This window comes from Coptis chinensis, chromosome 3, assembly GCF_015680905.1.
Source record: "Coptis chinensis isolate HL-2020 chromosome 3, ASM1568090v1, whole genome shotgun sequence".
NCBI lineage: Eukaryota > Viridiplantae > Streptophyta > Magnoliopsida > Ranunculales > Ranunculaceae > Coptis > Coptis chinensis.
The window spans coordinates 22,597,557-22,608,143 of NC_141458.1; the positions used below are offsets into that span (position 1 = coordinate 22,597,557).

The 10,587-nt window shown below is 37.4% G+C and overlaps 1 pseudogene; it reads left to right on the top strand.

Moving 5' to 3' along the window:
- The first annotated feature begins 7,511 nt into the window (after positions 1-7,511).
- On the top strand, positions 7,512-8,651 carry LOC147508647 (uncharacterized; annotated as a pseudogene).
- The last annotated feature ends 1,936 nt before the right edge of the window (positions 8,652-10,587 follow it).

Sequence of the window (10,587 nt, forward strand, 5' to 3'; positions counted from 1 at the left end):
TAGGTTCTCATACGGAGATAGGAGCTCTCAGACCTTACACTAACAAAAGGTGCAAATAAGAAATTAAGGTACCCCCCCTCTCTCTCTCTCCCTATATGAATTCCATTAAGTCTATGTTCATTCAGGTGTGATTGACGACAAATTCTGTGGAATTAAAAAGAGATTGACAGATTGAGTTTTGAATTTTATTTTTCTTTTGTACTAGTCCGATTAAAACAAAAATATCTTAGTCATCCCCATAAATCATATAGTTTTACAAACCAGAATTGGAAAGAATCTTGCGGAGTCTCCAAATTTCTATACTAAATAGAAATGTTTAGCATGTTAATCTATGTTTACATAATAAGGTAAATGGAAACTGAATGAATCTTTCCGATTAAGGCATGAACCATTTAACCATGCCTTTGGCTTCGGTGATAATGGGATGACTTGCACGAGAAGAAACACATGATGGATGGAGTGCTATTGTGTAGTTCTGATTGATTTTTTTTTTTTCTTTTCAAAAGTGGGTAATTATTAGTTTGGACTTACTTTAGCGATTGTTATAGAATGATGTTGCCTATAACAACTATACTAAGCCTCCTTGAGAATGGTGCTTTTTTTATCACCTATACTAAGAAACTTGGACTCGATTAGGGAAGTTTTGACATACTCGGGGAATAATTTTGACGCCACATTCGACCAAATTTGCTTAGCTGAAATGAAACTATTACTATTACTAGTAGTAGTAGGGGAGTGATGTCATACCAATATAATTGATTGTTACCATGCTATCCTTTTACACCTAAGCAAAGTGTTGTTGTCTCCTCTTCTTTTTCCTCCTCCGGATACTAAGCCAACCTTTTGATTGCAATATCGGTTAGATCCTTAAGTCCTTAACATTAGCCCTTAAGTTTGGAAGTGTATATAATAAAAAAAGAAATGGTCAAGGATATACAACCATCTTTTGTCTTTGCTATATAATATATACAATTATGCATAGTACAAGTGCTGTTGTATTAGAATAATTCTTTTCAGGATAATAAGAACAATGAATTTTGCTATATAGAAACAAATTGTTTCATCTCATTATCTTGATTTTTATCTCTCAAGTAACTCAAGGCTTTTAATTCTCTCTGATTTCTTTGACTAAGCCTAGAAATGGAAATTTGCAAGGTTCTCTGTTCCTTGATCATCATCTTATTTTGACCTTTGTCTTGCCTAAGAAATCCAAATAGTCCGCGCCTTTACAGTTCAGCTTTGGTAGCCTATATAGTTGCTTGTATTTGTTTGGAGAACCTTTTACTCTCTCACATTCCTTGTGACTTGAAAAAATTTGAATTGTGTTCGCATACTATAAATACAAATAAAATTACCTTTTCTCCACCTCTGTCTTGATTAATTGTTTTTTTTTAAAAGCTAACCTCTTTTATGGGTTCTTTCTTTACCCTTTTTGCTTCTTTAACTTCGTTTATAGTAAGTTTTTGTGCTGTCTTTGTGTTCAATTCCCATATTGTTCATTTTTTAAAACTTGTTATTGCTAGGAAGTAAAGCAATGTAAAAGTCTGTATGCTTGATTCCGTTGCTTTTAAATATAATTTTTTTTTTCTATATGCATGTTTAACTATTGTCATCTATTTTCAATTTATCTAGAGAAAAAATTTATCTAAAGGTATGTGATATTGACATTTTCTTTATATCGAGTGGCTATATTGATCCCCAAAGTCTACAGGTTGCATATGAATTATTGATGTATTTAGATTATGCTAGTATAATCTATTTCTTTTTTAGGAAAATGTTAATTCTATATGAGAGTGTCTTTCTCTCTTTGATTTTGTATGAAATTGTATTACCTGCTTTTATCTTCACACATTTCATCTTTCGTGTTCATATGGGTAGTGTGTCCCTTTCTTTTGGTGTCCGCTTTGCTAAAATAATTCATGACCTACTTAGTTCAAACTTCTCACATTAACTTTCATACGTATTGCTTTCTTATTTTTCTCTTAAATTTTTGCAAGTCTTATGTTTGCTTTCACCTTTTATTGCTTTCTTGATTGTTCTTAAATATTTTTACAAAGTTTTGTTTAGTTTGTCTTGCTCAATGATTACTAGTGAAAGGAGTATGTTCTATGTTTGTGACATAATTTATATGTTGAAAGATAAATTATTTCTTGCAGTTTTGATTTTTTGCATGCATGATTATATACTAGGATTCATTTTTAATTACTGGGTATGATAAGTTAATTCGTTAGATATATATGCTTAATGGATTTGTGAGTCTCTTTAGTTAATCTGAATTGTCAAGACGCTACATAACTTAACAAGATTATATTGACCCATTTTCTTCTGTAGGCACCTATGAGTTAGTTTTGTAATAGTTTGATTAGTGACGAGTTATTGCAAGTTTATCTGAGGTCTGATAGCATCCTAGTATTTGTTATTCTTAAATGAGTTTAGTAATGGAGTTTGAATCCAGTGCCTTGAAGTACATGTCGTAGCAGCCTCATTTTTGCTTCCTATATATTTGGCATGTAGTGAGAGGGAAATAGCTTGTTTTAGTCCCACACCATGCTTTTAGAACCTTGTAACATACTAGAAAATCAATAGGTGAGAAATACCAACAAACACGACCTTTACGTTTAATTTAGAATGTGATATGTTAAATAGGCTCACACATTTAAATCCTCGAGTCATAAGGAGACAATATGGTTAATGTGGAAAATGTTGTGAAATGCATGGTGTTTGTTGTTTATTTATTATTTTTAGTTAAATGATCATTTTGTCTAATGAATTTTTAATAGGAACAAATATGGATAAGAGTTGGTTGAATATGCCACATAGGCCTATTCAATATGCCCAAGGTATTAGGGATTTTATTGCTCTTGCTAGCAATCATTTAGACGGTGCAGGTAGGGCCCGTTGTCCATGCAAGAAGTGCAATAATAGGATGTACCGACACTTCCAGGAAGTAAAAGATCATTTGTATGATAATGGTTTTGACAAAGATTATACTTCTTGGATATACCACGGAGAACCTTTAGACGTGGCAAGTGATGACGACGATGATGATACTGATTTAGGTGGTGAAGGTGTACGCTATGATGGTTTGGATGACATGCTTGAAGATGTGAGACAATCAACACACAGAGACAATCAGGTGTCGGACATCCAACATGGGGAAGCTAGCAGTAGTTACATACCCGATGCAACTGACGGGGGTGCATTTGCTGGCCATCATAATACGAGTGATGGAAATACAATGTCATTTGATAGACTCTTAAACGAAGCACGTCAACCTCTCTATCCGGGGTGTGAGAAATATAGTACGTTGGATTTTCTCATGAAGATGTTCCATTTGAAGATAATTAATCGTTGGAGCAACAAATCTTTTGACATGGTCCTTGCGTTGGTTAAGTCAGCACTACCTGCAGGTGAGAGGCTCCCAAAATCTCACTATGAGGCTAAGCAATTACTGCGGGATCTGGGCCTAGGTTATATCTCAATACATGCATGCCAATATGATTATGCGCTCTTCTGGGGGACAGAGAACAAGGATCTTGAAAATTGCCCTGTTTGCAATGCATCGAGGTATAAAATTAATGAAGGTAAGACTAAAAAAGTACCCGTGAAAGTATTACGGTATTTTCCACTTAAGCCAAGACTTCAGCGGTTATTTATGTCGAGGATGACCGCTAAGGACATGAGATGGCACAAGGAGAAGCGAGTTGGGGAGGAGAATATACTTCGACATCCTGCTGATTCTGAAGCTTGGAAAGAGTTTGACAAGGAACATCAGTGGTTTTCTAGTGATCCCCGCGAATGTCCGTCTTGGCCTATCAAGTGACGGGTTCAACCCTTTTTCTTCGACATGAGCAGTATCTATAGCATGTGGCCAGTACTGCTTATGCCGTATAATATGCCCCCTTGGAAATGTATGAAGGAGCCGTTCATTTTCATGTCTCTCCTTATCCCTGGGCCTAAAGCTCCTGGAAATGACATTGATGTGTATTTACAGCCATTAATAGAGGAACTGAAAGAGCTGTGGGTACATGGTGTGGATACATACGATGTCGTAACGAAACAAACATTTCGGTTGCACGCTGCATTACTATGGACTATAAATGACTTTCCTGCATTTGCTAATTTATCCGGTTGGTCTACAAAAGGCAAACTAGCATGTCCAACTTGCAACAAGGATACATGTTCTATGTACTTGAAAAATGGCAGGAAGTTATGTTATATGAACCATTGTAGGTTTTTGCAGCCACGACATCCTTTGACAAAGCGTGCTAGGCAGTTATTCAGTGGAAACAATTGGAGCAGGTTGCCTCCTAACAAGTTAACTGGGGAAGATGTGTTAAAGCAGTTAGAACATGTTGAGGAACAAGGGTATGGAAAGCATCCAGAATACAAGAAGAGGAAGCGTACTGAGACTGAGTTGAACTGGACAAAGCATAGCATATTTTTTCGATTACCCTATTGGCGTACCCTTAAATTACCCCACAACATTGATGTTATGCACCTGAGAGAAGAATATTTGTGAAAGTGTTTTAGGGACATTGTTGAACCTAGATGGGAAGACAAAAGATTCAGCAAAAGCTCGGTTGGATTTGGCCGAATTGGGTATTAGACAAGAGTTGCATCTAATTCCAAGGGGTAATAAATTTGTTGTACCCCCTGCATGTTATACATTGTCTCTTGCTGAAAGAAGGATTTTTTGCGAGTGGTTGAAAACGGTGAAGTTTCCAGATGGTTATGCATCAAACATTTCTCGATGTGTAAATGTTACAGACTGCAAAGTACATGGACTGAAGAGTCATGATTGTCATGTACTTTTACAACGAGTTCTCCCAGTTGCACTTCGTGGTTTTTTGGCTAGTGACGTATCTTCTGCTCTAATTGAACTAGGATTCTTCTTTAGAGAGCTTTGCTGCAAAACGTTAAAAGTAGAATTACTCGAGAAATTGGAAAAGGACATTGCAGTGATACTTTGTAAGCTCGAATTGATTTTTCCACCAGCATTCTTTGATGTCATGGTCCACTTGGCAGTCCACTTGCCTCGTGAGGCAATAGTTGGTGGACCTGTACAATACCGGTGGATGTATCCTATTGAGAGGTGATGTTCATAAACTATATTCTACTCATTTTTGTGCTAAAATACTATCATACTTTGATACCTCATCTAACTTTACTTATATAACACTTTATCGCAGATTTCTCAAAACTCTCAAACAATATGTTCGTAATAGGGCACACCCGTAAGGTTCCATTGCGAAGCAAACATTGACTCTGAATGTCTCACTTTTTGTTCAATGTATCTCCAAGGAATTGAAACGCTGTTCCAACCGTGAAGATCGTGAACTTCTGACGGTGGTCAAGTGAAACAAACCAAGGGGTTACATGTTTTCTCACATAATGTTAGACCATTGGGAGCTCGAATTATATAACAATGAGTTCAAAGGATTTCAACAAGGCTCGATATTATGTGTTAAACAATTCAAGAAGAAATATCATCATATTTAGAGTAAACATCTTTTCTAATTAGATGTGTTAGGTGTGTAGATTGTGTTAAATCAATCACGAAAGATAATAATACTCATTTTGCAGTGAGCATATGGTTGAGCTACAAAAGCACAGCTCGTGATTTGGAAAAAGGCAGGGAACAACATTTTGCTTTGAATGGTTCCGGCTCGCGTAAGTGTTAAATTAAGTTGACATGTAGTTAGGTTCACTTTCGATTACAAAAATCTTAAATTATTATTAATTTTTTTTTTCCCATTTGATAGATGGAACAACTGTACTATGAGAAATCTCCCAAGGCAACCGATGATTTATATTCACTATCATGCGGTCCCGATCATCGTGTGACTCGATATAGTGGTTGCATTATCAATGGAATTAGGTTTCATACCAAGGATCGTGAGAAAACTTTACGGACTCAAAATAGTGGTGTGGTTGTTAAAGGGGATGACCAATCAAATGATATCGACTTTTATGGTGTCCTGGCGGATGTTATAGAGTTAGAATATATATTTGGGAAATGAGTTTGGCTTTTCAAGTGTGATTGGTGGGATGTTAGTAACAAAAAAACAGGAATCCATGTAGATAGATATTTCATTAGTGTTAATGTGTCTAGGAAGTGGTATAAAGATGATCCATTTGTGTTGGCCACACAAACAAGTCAAGTATTCTATGTGGCAGACACCAAATTGCGTGGTGATTGGCAAGTTGCACAGAAGATAGTTCATAGGAACACGTTTGATGTTCTAGAGAAAGAGGAAGAAATCGGAGTACATCGAAATCTTTGAGACTTATCAAGAAGAGGAGCAACTCATAGTTGATGAAATTCTAAGTGATGAAGTTACGCTTGTGCAAATGAATAGAGATGATGTGAACCTAGATGAGGCTTTGAAGAGGTTGATGCAAATGAGGTCTTTAACAATATTGTGGACGCTAACCATAGACTGACGATACAATTATGACCAATGACTATGACATTGAAGAAGATGATACATTGATAGAATATTGTAATGAAGAGGAGATTCTTTCGAGTGATAATGATACTGATATTGATTAATCATAATCAATGTAAAAGCTTGTTATTTTTCTTCTATAAAAATATATATTTCTCAAATACTTATAAATGTATATCACACATTCATACTTGTAGGCTTCGTTTTTATTGCCTTTTGATATTGTACTCTTCTTACTCTTCTTTTATTGCCTTTTGTTTAAAAGTATTGTACTCTCTAGCGTCCACTTTGTGTTTCATGTTAGTTGTCAGTTCTTAACTATGTGTTAATGGCCACATTTGATGGTTCATAACCTGCCTTCTCTCTTTGTTATGGTATCTCTACATTTTTTGTGTTTCGTGTTAGTTGTCATTTTTTTTGTCCTTCACTGGACTAGTCCGTTAAAGCTATAATGGTTCTAACATTATGTGTTGTCTTACTTCTGTTGATGTTTTTTACTAGTAGCAACACCTCATAGTGTGCACATGTGGCAATACATGATATATTGTGTTTTTCTTACTATATATAAGCTCGTGAGCTGCGTTTTATTTGGTCATATCTGATCCTCATAGTGTGGCATTCATGTTTTATTTGGTCATATCTGATCCTGATAAAAGCTCAGATTCGTATAACTCTAATAAATGAATTGTGGAATATGGTCCACCACTTCACATCTGAATTCTTCAGATCTTGGTAAGTTCCCTTTTGCCATTGTTCTAAGATTTTTAGTGCAGTCCGTGTTTACATTTTTTCCTAGAATTTTGGATAATAAACTTGAGATGAAAGTCTCACGTTACTGTTTTTAGCAAATGATTTACTCCTAAAAATAATGTTAGTACAAGATCTGAGGGATGATATCTTTAAAATGTTAACAATATAACTCATTCTCAATGGGGATTTGTCGATAATGCATATCAAGAGTGGCATCTCTATATTTTGTTTCAAGTAGTGACTTTAATAGGTGTCGTAGTTATTGCTCAAGGGATAGATGTGATCCGGTTTGGGGGAACATAACACTGCATGCCAACGGCAAAGATTTATACTACTCTTATAAGCATATATTTCAAGATGGGTAAGGACGAGAAAGCTTTGGGTTTGTTTCGCGAAATGAAAGAGAAGCATTGCACCCGAACTGTGTTCACATACACGAGTTGATAAGGGGGGCTTGGGACGGCGGGAAGGATTGAAGAGGCATATGGTATGTTTCTCAAGTATCGCGAGAAGATGGGTGTAGACCAGATGTGGTGCTAATGAACAACGTAATCAACGCCTTTGGCGGGGCAGTGTCGTTTGGGGGATGCTATGAAGGTGTTTGAGGACATGAGATCCTTCCAGTGCTCACCTAATGTCGTGACATACAACAACTATGATTAAAGCTTTATTTGAGTCTAAGGCTCCAAAGATTATCTGAAGTAGCATCATGGCTTGAGAAGATGAAAGAGAATGGAATCACGCCTAGTGATTTTACATATTCAATTCTTATTGATGGGTTTTGCAAGACAAATAGAGTAGAAAAGGCTTTGTTACTGCTTGAGGAAAATGGATGAGAAGGGTTTCCTCCTTGTCCATCTGCCTATTGCGATCTTATTGATGCTCTTGGGAAAGCAAAACGATCTGGCCGCAAATGAGTTGTTTCAGGAATTAAAAGAGAACCGTGGCTCTTCAAGCTCGGGTATATGATGTAATGATCAAACACTTTGGAAAATGTGGACGCTTTTGGGTGATGCTATAGATCTTTTTTAATGAAATGAGGAAACTTGGATGCAGTCCCGATGTGTATGCTTACAATTCCCTTATGTCCGGAATGGTTAGAGGTGGCATGATAGATGAAGCCCATTCTTTGCTTCAAACAATGGAAGAAGAGGGTTACGTTCGGATATAAACTCACACAATATCATTTTGTATGGGTTGGCAAGGTCAGGCAGTCCTAATCGAAAGCAATGGAGATGTTTATGAAGATGAAAAATGCAAACATTAAACCGGACTCTTTATCCTACAACACGTTAAATTTTCTTAGTCATCTTTGGCATGTTTGAGGAGGCTGTGAGGCTGATGAAAGAGATGAGTTCAAACGGATTTGATTATGATCTTATTACTTACTCATCGATTTTAGAGGTCATTGGAAAGATTGACGACATCTGCAACGATTCGGTTCCATAAGGATGACCTGGTATGATACTATGATGATTATGATCTTAATGCTCCTTTGCCTACCTTTGTGTGGTTAATGAATGTTAAGTTGCTTTTCAAATCTCTTGAATGGAACTTTGAGGATGACACTCTTTTGTCCAAATCGAACATGCAAAACGAGAGATGTTAAGGAGCTACACATTAACCGCAGGCCGGACCTCAGTAGTGTAATGGGGGTCCCCGAATGCGAGTCTCTTCCTCGGCATGCAGTGTTATGTTCGTTGACAAGCATAGTCTCTTCCTCGGCATGCAGTGTCTGGGTCCCTGGAATCAAAGCAGCTTCTCGGGGTCGTAGCTAGTATGAGTCCGGCATCCTTACCGGGGTTGCTTCCATGGATTTACAGCCCGAAGAAAAGACCTCTCTCTCCCAGCCGATTTATTTGCTTTTTTTTTTTATGTAAATGTCGGATCGCCCTATCATGTAAGGTGGTGACATCTTCAAGTCCTTGGCTGGAATGCCCAACAATTATCTGTTGACATGGGCGAGAGAGTGACTACAAGCCCGCTTTCGGGTCTGTCGATGGGGGCCTTGCCTTCCCTTTTGTTCTTTCTTTATCGTTACCACGATGGGGTTAGGTTATGTCTTTATCGATTTTGTTTGATCGATCACGATGAAGGACGAGGCTTCGGATCTGACTCGGCTTCAGACCTGGTGATTTCTTGCTTTAATTTGCTTAGAGCTCCAGAACCTACTCCTTTGCTTTCTTGAATACCTGAATTGAACCACTCGCTATCATGAGCTTAGTTGAGTCCCTTGCATCGAGTTTGGTTGTTCGCCGATTCGCAATTCGTCATGAGCTATAAAGCCTTTTGAACCTAATTCAGGACATAAAGTCTTATCGATAGTTACACTACAGGCCCCAGAACGCAAAAAAGGTCGGCCCACTCTTATCCTAGTAGCCGCATCATCTCTTCACTAATTGCGCCTTCTTATCGATAGTTCTTCCTGGCTTAGTCCATCCATCAGATCTTTTTCACAGACCTTGTGAAAGATTATGGGGAAGCTTTGGGGCTGTGCCTCTTCGTTTTTGGTTGGCGCATTGGCCATAGGGGGAGTAGAGATCAACTGATCATCACCCTTGTATCCGTCTTTTCAGGGTAAACTGCTCAACCACCAAGATAGGGGAATGAAAGTCCTTTTCTTAGCCATGGATCTCGCTATCAGACTTGCTCTTCCAGTTGGTGGGCGTGAAAAGGGTATGTGGGTCAGGTTCATCAGACGTGTTTCAGACATTTGAGTCTGCTTGTTCTTCCTTGTACTTCGACACTTTCTCAGATATTTTTGGTATGAATCTTCTTATATACGAGAGTCTTCCCAAATAGCTCTTCTTATTATTATTCTCCTTTTTCCTTTATAAGAACTTGTCTGTCCTAATGTAAGTATTTGGAGGTTGTATCGTGCTAACATGTGCGGTATTACTTACACATGTAAAGGTTAAGATGTGACTTGAAGTTTTCATTACTCACAAAGACATTGTAGGTTGCTAGTTACTTCGTAAACCCTCAAGGGTTCATGTTGATTATCCTTTCTATAGAGATTCATTAATATTTGATATTAACTTTGAATCATGAATATGATCTGATTATAGGTGTGATTTACTCTTTGCTTGAAGTAAATATTAAACAGGTTCAAACTTTCGAACCTTTTCTTCTATTGCCTTTTGATATTGTACTCTTCTTATTCTTCTTTTTATTGCCTTTTGTTTAAAAGTATTACTATTTAATTTGCTTTGGTGTAGCTATGGCACGGTCGCCCATCAAGCACTTTCTCGTGTTACATCACGCCACTCGGGCCACTCAGCCCGCGCAAGATGGTTCTAGTGTTGGTATAATTCTTTCTTAATTTTGTACTATTCTTCTTCATACTAATCTTTTACGGTTCTGCTAGTGTTGGTACAATACTTAC